The sequence below is a fragment of the Trichosurus vulpecula genome, chromosome 1, assembly GCF_011100635.1.
Source record: "Trichosurus vulpecula isolate mTriVul1 chromosome 1, mTriVul1.pri, whole genome shotgun sequence".
Taxonomy (NCBI): domain Eukaryota; kingdom Metazoa; phylum Chordata; class Mammalia; order Diprotodontia; family Phalangeridae; genus Trichosurus; species Trichosurus vulpecula.
In genome coordinates this window covers 437,581,402-437,604,737 of record NC_050573.1, presented here as the reverse complement: position 1 = coordinate 437,604,737, position 23,336 = coordinate 437,581,402, and the positions used below count along the sequence as shown (strand labels likewise).

Sequence of the window (23,336 nt, the reverse complement as noted above, 5' to 3'; positions counted from 1 at the left end):
TGGTGGCCTCTGGCCCCAACTTCTTATTTCTCCTCCTAGCAGGACTTAAAGTATCTCTTGGAAAAGGGAAGAGGAGAGAAGAGGATAGAGATGTCTATTTTGCCGCCCTTTGAGCCACACACAAAGATGGTCCACTCTATCCACAGAACAAAGAAATATTAAAAAAAAACCCCAATCAACACATTGGTCACATCTGACAACATATTGCTCATTCCACATCTCTGCTCAGGGGTGTGACAGAGCCAGTTTGAACCAGACAGCTGATTGTTAAATTTTCAGTGTAAGCATTTACTCCTTGGAAATAAGCAAATCCTATAAATCATGGCTTGATTTATTGTTTGTTGATTATCTAGGCTTAAGAAAGTGATGGAGAAAATGTTAATAATTTAGATTAAACTTAAAAGATTATTGTAAGTACATTCCCTTCCACCCCCACTCCCACAGAACCTGTTGTTGAAGCACACAGCGACTTCTAGTCAACCACTTCTCTACTTCTAGAAGGATGTATGTTTCAACACCAATCCTCTGGAGTCAAGATTGGTCACTGCATTGATCAGAGTTCCAATGTTTTTTTGTGTTATTTTCTTTTATATCACTGTGGGAAGTCACTATGTACATCATTCTCCTGGTTTTGCTTACTTGCTCTGCAGTAGTTCACACAATTCTCTCCCAAGTTTCTTAGAGTCTTTCATATTCATCATTTTGTACAGCGCAATAATATTCCATTATAGTCACATTGCACATAGTCGCATATCCAGGGGTAGGGAAGCTGTGGCCTCAAGGCAACATGTGTCCCTCTAGGTTCTCAAGTGTGACCCTTTGATTGAATCCAAACTTCACAGAACAAATTCCTTTATTTGGGGACACACATGTGGCCTCGAGGTCAAAGGTTCCCCACTTTGCAGCCTTTCTTTAGTTGATAGATTCCACTTGGCTTCCAGTTTTTTGCTACTACAAAAAGTGCTACTAAACATGTTTTTGTATTTTGGGGACCTCTCTCTCTGTCTTTGACCTCCTTGGAGTAGGTCATCCACATTAGCTGTATTACTTCATCTTAGTGGTTTTTTCTTGTATGGCTCCAAATTTTTTTCCCCAGAATGGAACCAATTCATAACTCCACTAGCCTTTCTTCCCACAATCTCTCCTTGAGATGCTTTAGTGCGTCTAAAGAAGATGGGCTTATATCTCAATACTTTTATTTAATTACATAAATTTAATTACCTTATTGACTTGAACAACAGTTATATGTAAAAAAAAATAATAGCAGGAGAGTAAAACCTTTCTTGAGCTATTTCTACCTAAACTCCATAAAAAGATGAAACCAAGATAAAAAACACAGTGATAACATTTACGTACATTTGAAAGTTTGCAAAGCCCTTAACATACATTATTTGAGCCTCTTGAGATAAGTAAAATTAGTTATATATGAGTATAATTTATTAATGTACCATCTTTCATATGCAAAAGTGACTTACTGATGATACATTAGTAGAGCAGGAACTTTAATTGGTTTTACCAGTAGTGGGCAACTGCCCACCAACTCATGAGATTGAAGCAAAGAGAGAGAGGAAAGGGCTTAGGTTGGCTGCTATTCTAGGAAAATCAGACTGACTTAAGAAAGGAACCTGGGGTCATACCAGGAAGCTTCAGTTCCAGAACCCAGTCACCCCTATCTCCCTGCTCATAATCCAAGGGGCAAGGATAGGCACTGGAAGGAGGCTTTGGAGAAGCCTTGTTCAGTCTCCTCTGTATAAACTTGTCACAATCAAATTTAATTCTACGAAGTTTATTTTTGTTGCTGAATACTTCTCCAGTTTACCAAGGTCATTCTAAATTCTATCTTTAAGGAACCACTCTGCATTCCATAACAGGGTGATATTAGCTTTGTACTTAAAGAGATATCAATAGTGAAATACAGTTAGAATCTTACCAACATGGGGCAGCTAGGTGGCACAGTGAGTAGAGCACCAGCCCTGGAGTCAGGAGGACCTGAGTTCAAATCCAGCCTCAAACACCTGACACACTTATTAGCTGTGTGACCTTGGCCAAGTCACTTAACCCCAATTGCCCTGCCTTCCGCCTCCAAAAAAAAAAGTAAAAAAGTAAAGAATCTTACCAATGTGAATTAATGGTAGTTTAATTTTAACTGTTGGTGAGTTGATGGTAGAATGAATGAGTGTTTTGAATCAGAAATTGTGTCTGTTGTTGAAGGCCAAGCCTGGCTAAACTTAAGATGGGCTTATCATCTAGTTGGTGACAGAGAGATTAATTTTTTGGATACAGTACCTCTAGATGGCCATTTATTAATGGATGGGGTGTGGGTGGGGAGCCAATGAGGAGAATGTATCCATACTTGCTAAATCATGAATCCTTGAAGTTTAAATGATCGTGTTTTTTAAAAATAAATATAATTTTATTATTTAACAAGATACTGAAACTTGAATGAAGTGTTAGTAAAGTGTTTCCAAGCAGTGGTCCTATAAACTCTACTTTAATAAATAGAAAGGATGCATTAGTGGCATCCTTTCTCAAATTATGTGCTGAAGTCAGAAATCCTTAAAAAATTTTATTTCTTCAGTGGGTTGAAAGTATTGCAGTGCAATCCTATTTGTGCTACTAATTTGCTTAGCCAGTTATTTCTTCATAGACAGTGTAAAGAGCCCGACTAGCCCAACTGCCTGTCAAATTATTGAAACATTTTAAGTAGTAGAGTTCCAATTAATGAGACTCCACTGGCCTAGCTGGAGTGCATTAGCAATAGCACCGGACCGCGAACACTTTATGACCATCTTCCACGACAGGGCACTCAGGTTATATTAACACATTCCCACAATGCACATATGGATCAAATCATGATCCATCCCCATTTTTACATAAATGTGGGCAAAGGCAATGGATAGCATTCTCCTCTCAGTGTGTGGTAAAGAGCATGTGTAACTTCTTGCCTGTCCAGATGTGAATGCATTAATTTTGATCTTGACTTTTTTGGGGTATTTTGAAAAATCACTGTGATTCTAAAAATAAAACTTTTTACTCTAAAAATAGCTCCCCACAAAATACTGATCCAGAAATCCCACAATCAGCATGGGCTTTCTTACTGACACTCTCCATGGGAGGGGGAATATAGAAACTAACCACATCCATGGCAATTCTAACACCAACATACAGTGCCTTCTGAGATACATAACTGCCATACAGTGAAAATGGCATCATATATGCCTGTATCAATGGGTCCAACAAACAGCTGACCTCCTTGGCTTCTCTTTCCAATGTCTCTAGTATTTTCTTTTATGATAAATATTTTCTTTTTTATTATGAACTTAAAAAACATGAACATTTCAACAGGAAAATTAGAAAAGGGGATTGTATAGAAAGCTGTGAACTTTTGTTAAGTGGGCTTTGGCTTTTTTTAAAAAAAAAGATTAAATTTAACATGGCAGTAATAGTAATAGCTAACATTCATACAGCATTTTAAGGTTTTCAGGTCCTTTATGTATATTATCTCATTTGATCACCATCATAACCTTGCGAGGTAGGTGCTATTATTATTCTCATTTCAGAGAAAAGGAAATTGAGGCAGACAACATTTAAGTGACTTGCCTAAGGTCTTATAGCTAGGAAGTATCTGAGGCCAGATTTGAACTTGGGTCTTCTGGGCTCCAAATCCAGCACCCTACCTGCTATGTCATCTAGCTGTTTTTGCTTATTTGTGTCCCTTTATGAAGTTTTTTTTTTTGCTTTCCTGTTGTTTTTCAGATGTTTCACTGATATCCTTTTATTTCTCTTGCTTCCCAACAACCCTCCCCACCCTCATCCCCATCCCTATTCCCCCAAAGAAGCCCTCTCTTGTAATAAGTAAATATAATTAACCAAAACAAACCAACGCAGTGGCCATGTCTGAAAATGTCTGCCCCTTTCTAGCAGTGGCCTGTTGTGATTTTTTGCTTTGGTTCTGTGATTGACTGTTTTTCATCTCCAACTCTGCCTCAGTCCTCAGCTCTCCCTGATTTTCTGTTTATTTGAATTTGATCCCTGTTTGTACCTCTGACCATGTCTCTGGCTTCAGTTTTGGGAGCTTTGTATACTTCACTTGTTGCCATAGGGGCATTCACGACCATATCCAATACACTTTGCCTCCTGCCTCGGGCTCTCCCCCTGGCATAGGCTATCAGAACCAGGACTGGATAGTTTTTAAAGATGTGCTCATTGTAAGTGGTAGAATGTAAATATACACATCCAAATGATTACAGTTGGTAATCCAGTTGGCTAAGTCCTAGACCAGCATTTTAGAGCTAGAATCATGGGCTATTAAAAGATGTAGGGGACCTTAGAGATTATCTAGTGAAACCTTCCTAATTCAGGAATTCCTCCTATAACATCCCCAAAGAGTGGTTATCCAGACTCTGCTTCAGCAGTTTCAGTGATGGAGCAGCTCATTACATTTTCAGATAATTCTAATTATTAGAAAGTTCTTCATCATGTTGAGCCCAAATCTAGTTCCCTAAAATTTTTACCCATGGGTCCTAGTTCTTTCCTTGGGAGCTATAGAGAATATGTTTAATCCTCTGCCCACATGGCAGTCCTTCAAATATTTTAGGATTGTTGTCTTGTCCCCATAAAATGAACGAAGAGTCCAGGCAGAAGCCCCTAGGTGGTGCAGTAGATAGATCACTAGGCTTGGAATGAGGATGACTCATCTTCCCGAGTTCAAATCCGGCTTCAAGTGACACTCACAAACTGTGTGACTCCAGGGAAGTCACTTATCCCTGTTTGCCTTTGTTTCTTCATCTGTAAAATGAGATAGAGAAGGAAATGGCAAACCAGTCCAGTCTCTTTGCCAAGAAAACCCCCAAATGGGATCATAAAGAGTCCAACATGACTGAAATTGTGAGTTGATCCAACCATTTTGGAGAGCAATCTGGAATTATGCCCAAAGAGTTATTAAAATGTCTATACACTTTGACCCAGAAGTACCACTACTAGGTCTATTTCCAAAGATGATTAGGGAAAAAGGAAAAGAATCTATATGTTCTAAAATGTTTACAGCAGCTCTTTTTGTGGTGGCAAAGAACTGGAAATTGCAGGAATGCCCATCAATTGGGGAATGGCTGAACAAGTTGTGGTATATGACTGTGATGGAATATAGGGAATATAGGGAATGTGCTATAGGGAATAATGAGCTCAATGATCTTAGAAAAACATGGAAAGACTTGCACAAAATAATGAAGAGTGAAATGAGTAGAACCAAGAGAACACTGTATACAGTAACAACAATATTGTTTTAAGAATGACTTTGAGTGAACAAGTTATTTTGATTATTATAAATACCCAAACTAACTACAAAGGATATATGAAGGAAGATGTTATCTGCATCCAGAGAAAGAAATGACAAATGGAAGAATGTATAGAATGGTTATACATATACATATACATACATACATATATATATATTCACACATACACATACGCACATATTTGTGTCTAATGGTAGCTATCTCTAGGGTGGGGGGAGGGAAGAAAAAAGAAAAAAAGGAAAAAGAAATTTACATAATAAAATATATTTTAAAGGAATGGCAAGTTGTATGCAATAGATTTGCAGTTTCATGTGCAATCTTTTTTATTATATTATGCTATAGAAATGCTTGTTTTATCCCATAAATTAAAAATAAAATAAGATTAACAAATGTTTATTCAATTGAATTGAAAGATATTTCTAATTGGCTGAATGCTGTATCCTGCCTGGGATAGGAGATAAGGGAGAGAGAAGTGAGGGAGAAGAAAAATGGGTAGAGTTTTTAGTTGGTGTGGTAAGGGTCTTCTTGGCCACTTGAACCCCTGACAGGTTGGGTGTGACTTCTTGCTGTAAGCCCTGTGGCCTCATCAATGAGTCTTGGCTTCACAAACTCTCAAGCACCACATTTGGTTCCTGCTACTATTTCAGCTTTAGCATAATGGCTTCCTTGGGATTTTGGAAATGTCTAACCACAGTACTAGACTCAGTCATATCCTGTGGGGGCTCATTTTCTCAGACTGACTATATACTGGATAAACATGACATGCTTTAAAGTCTTCTAAATTTACTTGCCATTAATTTAATGGACTTGCCTCCTGTTACCAGCACTGAGTCCTTTTAAAAAAAAATGCTGACTCTTGGCTCAAAAGTAAGATTCAAATTTGCATACCATTTCAGGAGGGGGAGGAGGAGGAGCACATTGAACTTAAAAGTCTCTAGCTCCCCATATGTGAAATAAAAGAAAATGTGTACACACAGGTTAGCTTGGCCAGATATCTGTCTCATGCAGCAAAGGAAAGGGATATATAGGCCATCCCTCTCTTTCCGTTCTCACTCAGAGGCAGCAGATGCTGTATCCTTTCCTGAACTCATGTTGGAAAAAGGAGTAGAGAAAAATGTGAAGACAGAGGAAAAAAGAAAGAATAGAGGGGAATGGAGAAAGCAGGAAGGGTAAGGAAAGTGGTGAGTGGGGAGAAAGGGAGGGGGAAGAGAAGAGGGAAATTTTTGTGATTATTCAAAGGGAAGATTATATGGCTTTGTTTTTCCTTTCACTCTTGATTCTCAGCATCTGGCCATTTCTCTGCTTGTATATTTTTAAAGATTGGGCAAAGACGTGTGTGTGTGTGTGTGTGTGTGTGTGTGTGTGTGTGTGTGTGTCTGAGAGAGAGAGAGAGAGAGACAGAGGGAAAGAGAGAGACACAGAGAGAGAGAGAGAGAGAGAGAGAGAGAGAGAGATTAACTTCATGCCTGAGTAGTAACTAATTTAGATTTGCTCATGAAAGGGGTTTAAAACATTGGTTAAAATGAAGTTTTGAGAATGGCAGAGGACTTCTACTTTGGGACTACCTCACTCACAGGATTGTTGTGAGGAAGGAACTTTTCTTTAGATTGTAAGCTCCTTGAGGGCAGGGACTCTTTTTTGACTCTTTTTGTATCCCCAGGGCTTAGCACACAGTAGGTGCTTAATAAATGTCTGCTGACTGATAAAACTTATAGTAGTATAGAAAGATGAGTGGTTATTATTATTATCATCCGTTTCTCCTGTTCCTGTTGCCATAATCAATGACAACGTAATAAAGACAACACCAATCACGCTTTACCTCTCCAATGCTTTACACTCTAGTTTATTTGATTCCCCACCATAAAGTCAGACATTATCTCTATTAAAGTTCGCTTACTTGCCCATAGCCTCACAGTGGCAGAGATAAGTTTCAAACCTAAACCTTCTTATTCCCAAGTCACAGCCAGAATTTTTTCCATTACACTACTGCTATTCCTTAAAACAGATATGTGTGTATGCATATACACACACACACACACACACACACATATATATATCCCACTTCAGGAAAGCTAACTTGAGATGCAAAGAACATATGAGGAAAAATGTCAGAGATAAGGGTAGCAAAGAGCTGATAGGTCTTAGGAGGCAATAGAGTACCTTAGAACAGTGGTGGGAACATGGAGAAGCTAGAGGTTGAGGGTGAAGGAAGAGAGGTGGGGGTGGTATCTGCAGTTGTTCCAGGGAGCTAGGGATCACTGTGGCCTTCCCCAGTTGCAAGGAGGACTGTCCAGGTGCCAACCCCACCTGGTGTCCCTTTTTCTAGGCCACTCTGTCTGAGACCATATAATGGGAAGTATAAGCAAGGAAGGCTTGGCCATTGTGTTAAATTCTTCCATCAATCTTCCCTCAGCCCTGTCTCTCATTTTGGGGTTTAGCCCTGATTTTGATAGTCTCTCTCCAAGACCCATCCTACTTCTAAGAATCCTTCCTGCTCTTGTCAAAACCCTTGCAACATGAAACAGAAGTGCCAGGAAAAATATAGCAGATACAAAGTTAATCAGAAAAAGGTGAGGAGGAATATTACAGATGTTATTTATTACCTACATGGGGAAAATCAAAACCCTTATAATTTTCATATGTGCACTCTGCATGACAGATTTAAAATGAATTTAACTTTATGATTTTCTGTTTAAAGAGCCAGACTCTCAAGTACCTATTTGCTCAGTTCACGTTTAATATTTTCAAAATCCAAATGAGAAAGAGCTTCTATGTGGCTGGCCCAGCCTGGATAAGGTTCAAATGTTCATAATTACTGATCATATACTAGGCACTCAGAGAGCTTATGTGTTACACTTCATGTTTGGCCATGAGTTAAAATCTCACATAAACCTGAGGGTAGTAAAATATTCAATATAAACCAAAAACACTGGCAGAAATCTACCCGAGGAGTAAAGGTCATTGATGTCATGACTTGGTAAATTGAGCTCTTTATACCTTAAGAGGCATAAGGTAATATGGACTTCTACTTTGGTTTACATAGAATCACAAACATTAGCCAGTTCCCTAGAGCTCCAATTGGACATTAACTTCTCTCTTTCTTTTTTTAAAGATCCACAATCACTGACATTAGCATTTCACTTAGGCAAGCAAAGGCTATTGGATGGACAGCATGTGTGCCCAATGAACAGCTTGTGGAGTCCATGGGTACCAACATATTGTCAAAAGACCTAGTGGAAGGCACCCAACAGACTGGGGGGAGCCCTGTGGATCACTCACAAAACCCAGACAAGAATAGCCCAGGATGGTTTGCAATGTGTATTGCTACGGTGAGCATTCACATTGAAGATAATTTAGATCCACTGAATATGAATGCAGACTGTTATAATATAATACCATAAGATCTTAGATTTATGATCCATGAGCTGGTTGAGAACTTAGAGTTCAACCCCCATCTACATGTCTACATAATAAAAAGGGATGAGACATAGATTCTATATTAATTTTTTTTCTGGCAAACATGCTATAATATTAGTTGACCCATGTTAATTTACTGTGTCATGACTAATTCGGTAAACTAGTAGAGCAACAAATGGCCGTGACTTCAAATGTTTTTCTAGTTCACAAAAGTAAACAATATAATAACAACTCTGAATTTTATCAATTTCTAATTGCAGCAAGTAATTCATTGGTCAGAATTTTTCCAATTCCCACAATGCTGATTAATATGCCAAGAGACTTTTACGCTTAAATTTAATTTCATGGCAGACTAATATAACACAGAAATACAGTATCTAATGAACTTTTTTTAGCTGGTCTTGCCCTAAATACAAGTTCTTTAAGTAATTGGTTGAGTCCATCAGGCCTGAATTATAAATAAACACCATGTGTATAGGAGAAAAAGAAAACTTAACCTAAAATATTCATCCTCGGCCTGTGATTAAGATGAAGAGAATGAGTTGCACTGAGGAGTCTTTTGGCTGGCTGAAGATCAAAGAAAAGACAGTTTTTTTTTCTTCCAACATGGCATTTAGTGGAATCCCAACCACAAAGCTTTGCTCACTGGTCTAAACGCCTTCCTGAAGGCTTGCTATATTCCTGTGCTGTGAGGTCTCTTGTTCTAGTGTTCAGAAAGGACATTTCTAGGCCTTGAGAGCATTTTTGGATGAGGATGAAATCATGCTAATTCAATTCTTAATTTGGAAAGGGAACCCTGCCCAAGAAATGAATCCATGATGGTTGTCAGATGGGACCAGTTCCTTTAGACAACTGTGTTACTGCTCTATAAGATGCTGGGCCATGGTGGCAAGGACATGGGAATACTGAAGCCAGTCAATGTTCTTCCAAGGGCTGTCCTTCATAATGTTGAGATACATTATAATAATAAAAGATGGTGTTACATGGATCCTGTAATTACTGGAAAGACGGCCATTGTATGCCAGTTGTTGAAAGGAAAAAAAGAAAAGATTTGAGAACTTTTCTATCCTAACCCAATTATTGGCAAAGACCCAGTGGAAACTAAAGAAGTGAAGTTTTATACTCTGAAAAGCCACTAGAATCCAGGATGAAATGGGCTTCAGAACTAAATCTGTCTTTCCAACAAAAACTGGAAACCCATCTGCGCGAGTGTTGGCAAAAATCATTACTTTGCTCTACAGCCTATTTAATCAGAATGAAATATTAAACAGGTGCTGTTCCATTTCAGATCAGCTGGAAAAGAGCATTTATCAAGTGGTGGTGTGGGTGGGGAGAGACACCCCAGCAGCCTACTTAAAAGTTTGCAGGATGCTAGCAGATGACCCTCAGAACTCTGTAGAAATTGAAATGAATGGAGATGATTTGGGGAATTTCACTCCTAGTGCTGGCCATCCTGTATTAAATCAAATTCCTCACTGGTAACCATGCATGTGGATTTTTTTTTTTACATTTTCACTTTAAAACCCTAACGGTTGGCACCACACCCATATTTGTGCCACGGCTTCCAGAAAGAACACATGATGAGAAGAACTATGGCTTTCAACATAAGCCTGGAAAGAAGCCCTTTTCCTGACGGCTAACTTTTTGTCCCATCAGTGGGGGGATTGGGAAGGAAGGAAGGAAGAGAAAGGGAACAAGTATTTATTAAGTACTAAGTGCTTTCCCAATATTACGTTGGGTAGGGGGGAAAACCCCAAACTTGGACAGTTCTTGTCATGGTTGCTGCTGCCCTTTCTTCTCCCTCCTACTGCTCCTACTCTACCCCATTCATGAAGGGTGGGATTTGCAAGGCACAACCTGCTCTTAAAGATGCACATATGGTAAAACACTTATGATGAGGAAAAAAAGACAAAGCTAAGTTTTTCATCTGACCTGGTGATAATGCTTATAATGAGAAAAATCTGAAAATGGATTTTGAGAGGCATTTTAATGGTTAGAGACAAACTCTAGGCACTTCGGGAAAATAAGACTTCATGAAGTAGGCACTGGGGTGAGTTCTGATGTTCTGCTTAGGTGACCCGATATCTTGGGACAGGTGAACCTAAAACACACTAATACTTTAAAATAGCTCATTGCTTCCTACACATTCACAGAGTATTAGAGTTGGAGGGTACTCTAGGGGTCATCTGATCTAATATTTCATATTCACAGATAACGAAACTGAGGCCCAGAGTGGTTAGATGCTTTGCTCAAGTTTTCATAATTAGTGGGGACCTAGAACTCTACCCAGGTCTCCTGATGCTACCATGCTGCGGTGCCCCACACCCCAACCCTCATCATCTTTATAACACATCGGTATGGCTCACCTTAATTCCTCTTAGAGTTATCCAAATGGATACTTCTGCGTTTTAGACCAACTCAAAGGATATAAACTAGATTCTCAGGCTGGAATCTTAAAACATGTTAAAGAGATAAGAATTACATGCCAGAAAGGGAATTTCTGAAAAAGTATAGATTCCTTGAGTACATCGAACATCTGCCCTGAGGGACACTAGAGTGCTGGACACCATCGGGAAGAAAGCATCAGAAGCCAAAGACAAATTATTATCTTCTGTACAACAAAGAGTTACTGTGTACCTTTGTGTGGCAGTCTGTAGGGGAAAAAAAAGAATTATAAAGAACTGTCCCTGCCATCAGTAAGCTTTGAATCAAGTTGAGGGATATAAAGTATATACACACAAAAAGATAAGTAACAATGAAAGCCAGTGTTAAATAAGTGCCATGTGAGCAGAAGGGAAGATTGGCTCTGATGCAGTTGTTTGGAGAAGGTGTTGTAGAACAGGTGGAACCTGACCTACATTTGGAAGGACTGATATAATTTGGATAGGTGGAAGGGAACAAGGAAGATATTCTAGGTTTGTGGAATGGCAGGTAGGGTGAGGGAGAGTATTGTGAGCAAAGGTAAGGGGAAGGAACTTTCAAGGAATGTGTGGGGAATGGTTAGAACAGTCAGTCTGGAATAGAATGTTAAGGATAGAATTGTAGATTGGGGAAAGATTGTGAAAGTCCTTGAATGCCAGACTAAGAAGTTTGAAATTTATTTATAGGCAAAAGAAGGGCCCTAAAGCACAGTAAGATTAAGAGTTCATCTAATCCAACCTCTTAATTTCACAGAATGGAGAAGTAATTTGCCTAAGAAGTAGCAAAACTGGGGTTTGAACTCAACTGCTGTGACTTCAAATCAGTGCTCTCTGAATTACACCAAGCATACAAATATACTATATTTTGGACCAGAAGAGTTACAAGATACGAGGGGTGTTTTAGAAAGATTACTCTGGCAGTTGTGTGTACAAAAGTTGGGAAGAAACTGGAGGCAATGAAATCAATGAGAGAACAACTGCAATAATATAGGCAAGGCAGGGCAGCTAGGTGTACTGGTCCTGGAGGCAGGAGGACACAAGTTCAAATCTGGCCTCAGGCACTTACTGATTGTGTGACCCTGGGCAAGTCACTTAATCCCAACTGCCTCTCAAAAAAAATAATAATATAGGTGAGCCAATAAGAGCCTGTATTGTCACGGCAGTGGGGGTGGGAAGGAAGGGATGTACAAAAAAACAAGAACTTTTGAGATTTAGTGATTGGTAAGTTATCAGGGCAAGTCAGAGATAGTAGATAAAGGTGACTGAGCTCTGGAATCTGAATGACTGAGAATGACACAGACAGAAACAGAGAAGTTAGAGGTACAGTTGATTTTGGATGGAAGACAATGAGTTAGTTCTACATTGTTTACCCTCCTAATCAATTTACTATCTCACTCGGCACAGTGGGTTTTCCAGACCTTTTCATCTCTCCTCAAACCTTCCATGGTTCTCTCTCTCTCCCCCAACTTCTCAGCAGAGATCCTGGCCTCATTTCACTGAAAAAAAAAACAAAAACTGAGCCCATTCACTGAGAGCTCCTTCTTCTCTCCCTCCTCATCTCATGTCACTCAGATGTCTATTTCCTCCTTCACTCCTGTCTCAGATGAAGAGGTCACCCTTCTCCTTGCCAAGGCAGACCCCTCCACAGGAGTCATCCCATTCCATCCCATCTTCTTCAGCGGATTTCCTCCTCTATATTCCCCACTCTCTCACTAGTCTTTAATCTCTTACGGCTGCTCCTCTGCCACTGACAAACAAACTCACATCTCCCGTATACTTGAAGAACACTTACTTCGTCCATCCCTGATAGTTACTCTCCTATATCTCTCCTTCCTTTAATGGCTAAGCTCCACGTAGAGGCCATCCACAATCCAAATTCTCTTTTTCTCACTCTCTTCTTAACTCACTACAGTCTGTCTTCCAATCTCTTAATTCAATTCAGACAGCCTTCTCCCAAGTTATCAATGATCTTTGTTTCTGTCTGTCTCTGACTCTTTCTCTCTAGCTCTTCTCTATCCCTCTTTCCCTTCTTCCCTCCTTTTTCTCCCTCCTCTCTTCCTCCCTCTTATCTCCTCCTCTCCCCTTCTCTCTGCCCTCTTTCTGCATCATCTCTCTCCCTCCCCACTTCACCCCTTTCTTTTTCTAGAATGACCTCGTTATTAGTCAATCCTAGGCATCAAAATTTTAATGGTCCTAAACTCCTAAAATACAATCATAGTCTTTGCACTGAGATACAAAGCAACAATAGCAAGGTTTTCTTTTAAACCTTAGTATTAAATACCTTCTCTCACCTTAGTTTTACATTACCCTTCAGGGGTGGAGGGAGGTGGATTAAAATAAGTTATATGAAACCTGGACATCTTCCATGATTAGCCAGGCTTGGGAAAAGTTGGTGGCTTTCTTCCTACTTCTGTATAGACAGATCCAGGCTCTGGAAAGCTGGGATCAAGTTATGGCTGTTTTTAAAAGTTTGTTATAAAAAAGGATAGGGCAGTTCCAAGCAGAGTTACAAAGTAGGAATGAGGGGCCATTTTCTTCCAGAAATAGAATTTCTGAAGTGACCTAGTTCTTTAGATATTTCCAAAATGGCTAGAGAAAGGATGGTAGGAGGGAATTTCACCATGTTTTCAAATGCTATCCATTTGAGAAGATTGTGGTTGTCTTTTTGAGGAGCAGCATGACAAGACAGGATAGCCCCTCCAGTTCTAGCTATGGAAATTGAGAATTGACAGTCAATTGGGTATAAAAGTGAACTGCTCAGTTCTTGTGGGATTTACTATCAGGTTTCTTCCAGAAACATACAACTCAGTCTTCTTTTCCCTTTGGCAAAGAAATAATTTTTAAAAAGCACTTGGGATGCTCCTTCTCTATCCCTTTGGTGGGAGATAGACTCAGAGAAAGGAGTTATTGGTGTAGCTGCTTTCAAGCTATAATTGGAGATACCATAGAAGTGGACAAAGGCTGCTGCCACCACCACCAGGACATGGAAAATCTGATGCGATTGGAACTATATATCAAAATTACCAGCCATGAGGAAGAACCTACCACATTTGGCCTACTGTTGTGGCCTTCACAAAGCCTTTTTGCAATAGTGAAGTGCATAGTGGGACAACTCCACTCAAAACAACTCCCAGGAACATACATTACTCTTGTTTGCTGATATTTTGGGTGTGTTTGAGTATGGTGAAATACTCCCCTCCTCCTCCACATTGATGGCAGAGATCTCCAGGACATAGAAAAGGGTGGTGGTGGTGGGGGGGGGGGGGGCAAGAATGAGCTGTGAGAAACAGAAAAAATGATTAACAGATACAGAGGACAAAGCTCCCCAAGATCTGAAGATTAATCTCTAAATAGTCTAGTTTGGAAAATGCCTGAGAGCCTTTCTCTGAATGACAATAGATAGTGGATAGAGCCATGAGAAAATAAGATGGAGTGTAGCACCCAGAAAAAAGAAAACAAAAACTCCAAAGACCACTTGCTTCTGTGGAGAGACCATGAAGTACACATTTAGTCTGGGCATGGTCTGTCAAGATTCCCCAATAGAAAAACAGCACAAAACCAAATAGATGGCAAATATTGCCACTCTCACTATGGAAATGGAAGATGCACTGAATACAGGCATGGAAAAGAGGGATGGGAGATCTGTGACCATGTAGAAGCAGTCATCCTTCAGCCAGTCAGGGAGTACATCATAAGGGTTAAATGGCCAGTATCCTCTCCACACTTCCTATGCAAATGGTTCCATTTTCTCCATGGCATGGTGGGCTGGTCGAGGCAATGTTAGTACCTGTTCTTCTTCAAGCACTGGACATTCTCTTCAAATTACTGGGGATTGTTTACCTTTCTCTTCTAGCAGGAGTTGCAGCTCAGTCAACTCTACTGTGTTTGCTTCTCCACAATACATTCTACTTCCTAGTTTTTCATGATACTGTTCTCTCCTGATTCTCTTCCTACCTGTCTGACTGCTCCTTCTTAGTCTCCTTTGCTGGATCTTCGTCCAGGTCATATCTGATAACCATGGGTGTCCCCCAAGATTCTCTTCTCTTTACCTTCTATGCTATTTTGCTTGGTTATCTCATCAGCACCCATAAGTTTCTTTATCATCTTTAGGTGAATGATTCTTGGATCCATTTGCTCAGTCTCAATCCCTTCTCTGACCTCCTGTCTTGTATCTCCAACTGCCTAATGGACATCTCCAACTGCCTATTGGACATCTTCCACTGGATGTGCCTCAGATATATTAATCTCAACACAGTTAAAACCAAATTCAATTTATTTACCCCCAAACTCTCCCTTTTCTGAACTTCCTTGTCACTCTTTAGGGTACCACCGTCTTCCCTAGCTTGCAATCTAGATATCATCTTTAACTCCTTAGTCTTTCTCATCTCCCATGTCCAATCTATCGCCAAGTCCTGTTGATTCTACCTTTAAAGCAACATCTTTTGTATATGCCCTCCTCTCTCCTTTGATACTCCTATACTGCCTGGTGTAGGCACTCATCATCTCATGCCTGAACTATTGTAATAGCCTTCTGATTGTGCTCTCTGTCTCGTCTTTCCTCACTTCAATCCATCCTTCACTCAGCTATCAAAGTGAAAAACCATAGGACTGTCCATGTTGTCCATTATGCTAAATAGTGGGAATACAAAAAAACTTCTCTATTTGATAAACTCCACCAGCTCCCCATTAACTCCAGATTCAAATTTGGCTTTTAAAGTCCTACATAACCTGGCCTCTTCATGCCTTGTCCAGTCTTCTTACATTTTACTCCCTTCCATATATTCTATGATCCAGTGACACTAGCTTTCTTGCTATACTTCAAACATGCTTTTATTGGCTGTCCCCCAATGCCTGAAATTCTCTTCCTTTACCTCTCTGCCTCCTAGCTTCCTTGGCTTCCCTCAAGTCTCAACTGAAATTCTACCTTCTGCAAGAAGCCTTTCTCAGTCCCCCTTAATCCTAGTGTCTTTCTTCTGTGATTACCTCCTATTTATTCTGTGCATCTCTTGTTTGTACGTAGTTATTTACATGTTGTCTTCCCCATTATATTGTGAAGTATTTGAAGGAAAGAACAGTTTTTGTCCTTTTTTTTGCATCCCCACTATTTACCATAATGCCTTAACATTTATTGTTGTGTCATTTAGTTGTTTCTATCTCTCTGTGACTCCTTTTGTTGCTTCCTTGGCAAGGGTACTGGAGTGGTTTGCCATTTCCTTCTCCAGCCCATTTTACAGATGAGAAAACTCAGGCAGACAGGGTTAAAGGACTTACTCAGGGTCACACAGCTAGCAAGTGTCTGAGGCTGGATTTGAACTTGTGAAGATGAATCTTCCAGAGCCCTATCCACTGCGCCACCTAGCTGCCCATGCTTTGACATAGTAGGTGCTGACTGGAATTGACAGAAGTGATGTTTTAGGTGATAACAGTCCATCAGACACAGATGTCTATCAAGAAGTTGGCAACGTAAGATCAAGCTCAGTAGAGAGGTTAAAGAGTAAAGTCTAGATTTGGGAGTCATATAAGCATGTAAGCTTATAAGCAAATATATAATAATACATTCATATAAGCAATCATAGATGTAAGAGAAGTTGAGACCTTCAAGAAAGAGTGTGGAGGTAGAAAAGCCAAAGGGTAATGACTGAACTTTAAGTTATGCTCATATCGGAAAAACACCTGCATCCAGACTTCTCTGCATCGTTGTGGTTGTCACATCTCAGAAAGGTGTAGTGAGGTTGGGTAGAGTCCAAAGAAGGGTAACTTGAATGATGAAGGATGTGGAGGAGATTGGTATGGTAGAAAAAAGCACCAGATACAGAGACTGGAGGCCTGGGTTCTAGTGCACTAACAAGCTATGGAACTTTGGTTAAATCACTTAACCTTTCTGGGTTTCATTTTTTGTTTATTTTTTGGAGGAGCTGGGAGGAAGCAAAGAGAAGCACGCCTACAATTTCATTGGCATGGGAAATTCCATTCACCAAAGTAGAGCAGCACTTGTTTTCTAATATATGGTCTTTGAGAGTTTCATGGGGCACTGAGAAGGTAACTTACTGGCCAGGGTCAGTCGGCCAGAGGTAAGACTTGAATTCAGGTCTTCTTGACTCTGGAACCCGTTCTCTATCTACTCTACTATGGCTTCCCCTTAGTTTACTTATTTCCAATCGAAGACGATTGGATGACATGGTCTCTAAATTCCCCTCCAGCTCTTAATCTCTTAATACTCTTAATTGATTCTCTAATTATTTTGTATGAGGCTGGACTAAAAAAAAAATCAGTCTGAAGAAATGAATGGTGAAAGGGAACGTGATAAAAATCTATGAAAGAATGAAGGGTATCTATATAGTAAACATGACCTTGTCCACCTAATCCTAAAATGCTAAAAATAAGGGTCACCACTGAAATTTGAGGAAGATTGTTTAGGTCAAACAACAGGCATTTGACCTTACATAATGTTTAGTAGGTCTATGGAAATGAAAACATAAATGAATTAATAATTAGTCACATGATAGCCTCACAATGGGTTACTAACAGATGCAAAGAGATATTTCACATCTAACCCTATCCCTTTATAGCTGATTTTTCTGATAAGAACTCCACCCAAGTCCTATTCTGATGTTTCACTGTGGTTTTGAGGTGACCCTAGGTTCTTCAATGCTAGGCCAGCAAAGCATCACACCTGGTGGAATTTACCAAGTTTCAAATATGAGCCCAGTGATGATGGACTACATGCCTTTGCCTGAGGACTGAACCAGCTCAGTTCATAAAGAAAGGCTCAGCACTAGGTTGGCTAGAGGATAATGAATTTTTTCCCCTACCACAGCAGCTCTGAAAGACCACCTACAGAGCTGCAGAGGGGTTGTAATTTGCACTGGTGGAGGGAGTACCCACAATGATGAAACCTTAGATCCTTGAAGTACTGAAGTAAGTCATGGAGGGAAACCTTGGTGTCTAACAAAATGGGAGTGGGGAGTAGAAATAGGTTAGTGTGGAGGGATAAATGGAAGCTAACTGGGAAAATCCTCAGTGGAGTGCTGTATCCCTCACTGTAGGATTTAAAGGAAGTGAGGTCGGAATCTCGAACATGGAATCCTTTGAATGTGGAGGGAAAGGGAGGGAGGGAGAGAGAGAGAGTGTGCGCGAGAGAGCGAGCATGTGTGGGTGTATGTGTGTTGGCTGGGGGGGAGGTTGTTAAATGACAAGGAGCCTGGGCAATGAATTGTTTGCCAGCATGGGAGAAAGAATATCTAGGCCTTTCTTTAAATTGTAAAAATCCTTTCTTTGCTGAAGGTGAAGCGTTACTCTAGAGGAAATAAAGGGCCTTCTTTAAGGCATTAAATGGTACCTGGCAGCCAGGTACTGGGAAGGAAGCTTTTTCTTTTTTCCTAACTGAGCTGTTTGCTTTCACAGAGTTTTCACTCACTAAGGCTTCCAACTCAACGGGCTGGTAACCAAAGCATCACAATGATTCACCATCAAATGTTTCCCTCCCCCCAATAAAATTTTTTAAATAATGGGGCTAAATTAGCTAGTCAGTTCTGTGATTTCCTTTTAATGTCAGAGAGGGGGAACTTTGATTAGGGAAGTCGGCAGCTCACCGGGGCTTTTCCAAAAGAAATATTTGCAGCTTAGAAGTGCTTTCCATCCACATCCCAGCCTTCCTTGATCAGCAGATAACTACTAGGTTGTTAAAGCCACATGAGCAACTGCTGAAGCTGGGCTCAGGCAGACCCAGTCGGAGTGACCAAGGCAGCCCCTATGAAAGAACTCTGAAAGGCGCAGACACATCCCCTTGTATTTCCACCAGTGGTCCAACCTTCTGGCTGAATGTAAAGAGCAAGGTCCAAGCTCCCACAGAAGCAGTCTTGGGCTTTGTTCCTGGCTGCTCCCAAAAAAGACCCAAGAGGGCTGAGAACAGCTGTCTTCATCTCTGCTTGTGATTGTGGCACTATTTAAAACTCAGCCTGAAACTCCCCTTCCCACAGGCTCAAATAGTCATACTTCTATGAAAATGGCCATCTTTATCCAAGGATGGTTAGTGGCTTTTGCATATGGAAGATTCCAAGTGGAGTCAAAGGACCTGGGTTCAAATTCTGCCTCTGCTACTGGTTATCTGTGTGACCTTGGGTAAGTCACTTAAATCACCTTGAACCTCAGCTTCTGTCTCTGTAAAGAGAAAGAGTTGGACTAAATGGTTCTCAAAGGCCCCTCAATTCTAAATGCTATTACTCCTGCCACTTCCCATTTCCTTTTTTTGTACTGGTTTTCTGGGGTTTTTTTGGAAGCAGATAGGTGATTTCATGAGGGGTTCAGGGGAGGGAGACACCTAATATAGGGACTCTTTCGGCAACTTGTCAGTAACTCCTCATCTTAAGTACTGAGAAATCAAAGGGCTTACCTATGGTCACATATCTAATATATGTCTGAGATGGGACTTGAACCCAGGTCTTTCTCACTCCAGGACTGGCCCTCTATCCATTACACTAAGCTCTATCTCTGTCTCTCTGTCTGTCTGTCTGTCTCTCTCTCATACTCATAGAATAATTAAACAGAATTAGAGATAGACACTAACCCAGGAGGACCACCAGCGAGAATAAGCAATACCCAAGATGCCAGTACATTCATGCTATACAGACTGATTATTCCCATGGACATTTATCATTTGGTCTTTCTATCCCCAGCGCTTAGCATAATATTTTGCTTACAGTAAGTTCTTTATTAATGCCTGCTGAATTAATGAATTCCAATACTCCAAATGCTTAGCCCCAGTAGAAAGTTCTCAACACCAAAGTCCTTGGCACTACCAAACGGATCAGCGTAAGAAACTGATAAGATTCATCAGTGGAAATGACATTAGAGAAGAGCCATTTCAACGCAATGGCCAACCACAATCCTGGAAGACTGGTAACAACGCTTGCCACCCACCTCCTGACAAGAGTGATGGATGATGGATTCAAGATGTAAAATGAGCTGGCAATGAGAGGATATGTTTTGTTTGACTATGCATATTTGTTATGAGAGTTTTGGTTATGTTTTCTTTTTTAAAAAAAAAGAATGGGAGCAAGAGAAAATAAAAATTTAACTGAAATAAAATAAAAAGCAATTTTAAAAAGATGTGTTACCATCTATCTGTTTTGCCTCTGAACCTTAAGGACCATGGGACTTTTCCATTTGATTTGCATCTGAAACCTATGTTTGCTGTTTCCTCCATTAAAATGTGAGCCCCTTGTGAGAAGAGACATCTTACATTTCTATTTGTATCCCCAGTGGTAAGCACCATAGTAAGCACCTCTTAAATATTTGATTAATTCATGTATGTCATGTTATGGGGCTGAAAATAAGTGCCTTCTCGCCCCCAAGAAGCTCAGAAAGTGAGGTTCTGCAGGATGCCCAAAGATATGGAAATAGAAGGGAACAAACTGTTTCTGAGTATTAAGAATTTCTACCTCCTATAACTAGAGTCTGGAGTGAACTGAGAAAGTCTGGGTGTGTTTCATTCTGACTCAGGGTGAATTCTTTATTCCTGTTGGTTCATTCCTCCTTCCTTTTCCTACCACCCACTGCTCACCCCACCCCACTACACCACAGAGAGCTTAGAGATCTTAGCATATGAATCACTTGGGTTGCTCATAAAAACCAGAAAAAAGAGAGAGGTGAAGAGGGCATCAGGGCACCCCAGCTGAGCCTAGAGAAGCCAGAGGTCATCTACTGTACACACGCAGCCAGTGAGACTGAAAATGGGTATAGGAGGAAAACTGAGGGCAGAGTCCAACCCCTTCCTCATCTGCCTTCTCAGACAAAAGGGCTCAAGGAGCATTCCTGAACATTGTGAAGAGAGAAGCACCACAAGGCAGGCTTGCATCTGTGGCCTTCACCTCTGCCATATAGAAGAAAAATAATTCCTCCCACTTGACCTCTCATCTGGGCCCAGTGTAAAATCAAGAGAACCACAGCAACTTCTACATTTCTATTTTTCCTATCTAGAAAAAAATGTATTAATGTGAAATTCTTCTTTGAAAAGCATTTTTAAAAAGTGATTCAATTTCCATGGAATGCAGAAGAAATGGAAATGCCAGAATGGTCTGGACTGGTTTTGCACAGGTTAAAAACAGCAGACTACTAATGAGAATGGGCTAAGAGCTCAGGAGGATCAAAAGAAATCTCTTGACACTGCAGATCATACAACAAAAGGCACAATCATTGGCAGAAATGGAAGCTGTAATTACCCACATGCTTTCAAAGAAACAGTCTGGGGACCCCAATGGAGGAAGAAAAAAATGCATGGTTCCTTCTCAGAAAGGCACCAATGATGGTGCACCTGTGCGTGGGATAGGTCACAGCATCAGCAGCTGTGATGGGGAAAATGGGAATACACAGACAGAGATGATTACCTGCCTTGGGTTCTTTCTGCAGAGGTTCCACAGCATCCTTCATGACTGACACCATCTCATAAAAACCTCACCCACCTCTGACCTCTTATTGTCCCTGTCACTTAGCTTATATAATTTTTGCCTCCCCCTACAGTGCCTAGCGCAGAGTCCAGTGCATGACTGTAATGAAATCCGTGGCAGTTCTGACTGATCATTCACAGGTTAAAAAAAAACCAGCACAAATTGATCCATAAAAAAAGAAACAAAGGCTCTGTGAGATGAGAAGAAATCTCTTCACTCTGTACTTGGCCAAGGAGAAGCCAAGGCCGGTAACCACTGGTGAAGGACCTGGATTGGTTCTCATGCCATTGCCAGGGAATCAGCTGACAAACATCATTATTAAGAAACTGAAGGCATGCTGTAGGTTTGTTAGAAGAATGCAAACTGGCAAAACCATAAAATGAGTCCAAATTCCAAATGGCATTTCAAAGGCATTGTTAAAAACAACAAAGTCTTTTGCTAATAACTGCTGAATCACATAACAACCCACCATCAGACTTAATCCTATAATCACATCAGGCCTGCCTGGTATATTGAGTTACTTTCTGCATTCAGAGCCTATCTGTAGTGGGTATCTGACATATTACTGACATATCAGAGCCATATTAAGTTGGCACGCTGCAAAGTCAGCTAATGTTACATCATTGGGACCTATCCATTTCACATAGTTTAGTGCTGGGCTAAAATCAGTGATTTTACAGCCAAGGTATGTGACTAAGATTTAATAAGATTAAAATGAGAACAAAATGAGATTATTGGGAAGGCCAGTTAAGCTTTTTTGTACTGTTCATACTTTATTTTACTAAATGTTTGTTTTCTATCCAGTAGAACTCTGGATTTCTGTTTCCTTCTGATCTTGACTATGAAAACCAAAACAAAAAGATAGTGAGAGTATATGAAGATACAGATATGGCCACCATATGCCACCGGGGAAAAAGGTGGCATGAACTTTGATTTCTAGTTAGCGTACAGCAAAGCTGTTCTAGTAGAATGTAAGCTTCCTTGAGGACAGGACTCCTACTTCACTTATCCCCAGAGCCTAACACAGTAGGGATTTGATTCATGCCTGTTGATTGACTGATGGTTTTGAATAACATCTCCTGAACATGTATGGAAAGCCTGGTACCATATCAAATGCTTGAAAATATGGTGAGTGACCACAAAGAAGACATCATTCCAGGTCTTGTAAAGCTCAGAATATCTTCAATACACAGATAATGTTGGGGATACAAAGATGATAGCCATGGTCCCTGCCCTCGAGTAGCTTATAATTTAACTGGAAGGTCTGAAAAAGATAGCCAGTGCCTAGTACATAGTAGCTATAAATGTTTATTGAGATGGATTGCTTAATTATATAAGGATGAACAAATAAATTATATGGTAACTATCAAATGAATAAGAGAGACAATAAGTGCTATAGGAATTCAGAGGTAATTGTGAACTGGTAAGACCAGAAAGGCAGTGCGGTCTAGTGACCAGAGAGCTGGCCCCAAAGGTAGGAAGACCTGGGTGAAAGTCCAACACATACAGGGTGCGTGACCCTGGGAAAATCACTTTATCTTTCAATGTCTAGCAACTAAGACCACAAGTTGAAGAATAGGTACAGATTTGCAATGGTGGAGGAAGTGTCCACAGTGGGAGTTCCCTATAGGTCTCTCCCCTCCAAAAAAATGATGACTGGGGGGCAGGGAGGCAGGCAGTGAGGCACAGTGGAAAGAACCCTCAAGTCCAGCATCTGACGGCATACTAGTTGAATATTTAATCTCTCAGTGCATCTGGTG

General features: G+C 40.4%; 1 protein-coding gene and 1 pseudogene across 1 annotated transcript in view; both read right to left on the bottom strand.

Annotated features, from left to right (window-relative positions):
- ARSB (arylsulfatase B) overlaps positions 1-23,336 on the bottom strand; it is a 231,377-nt gene that overhangs the window by 13,278 nt on the left and 194,763 nt on the right. The gene's annotated exons all lie outside the window — the stretch shown is intronic.
- On the bottom strand, positions 13,911-15,035 carry LOC118857330 (annotated as a pseudogene).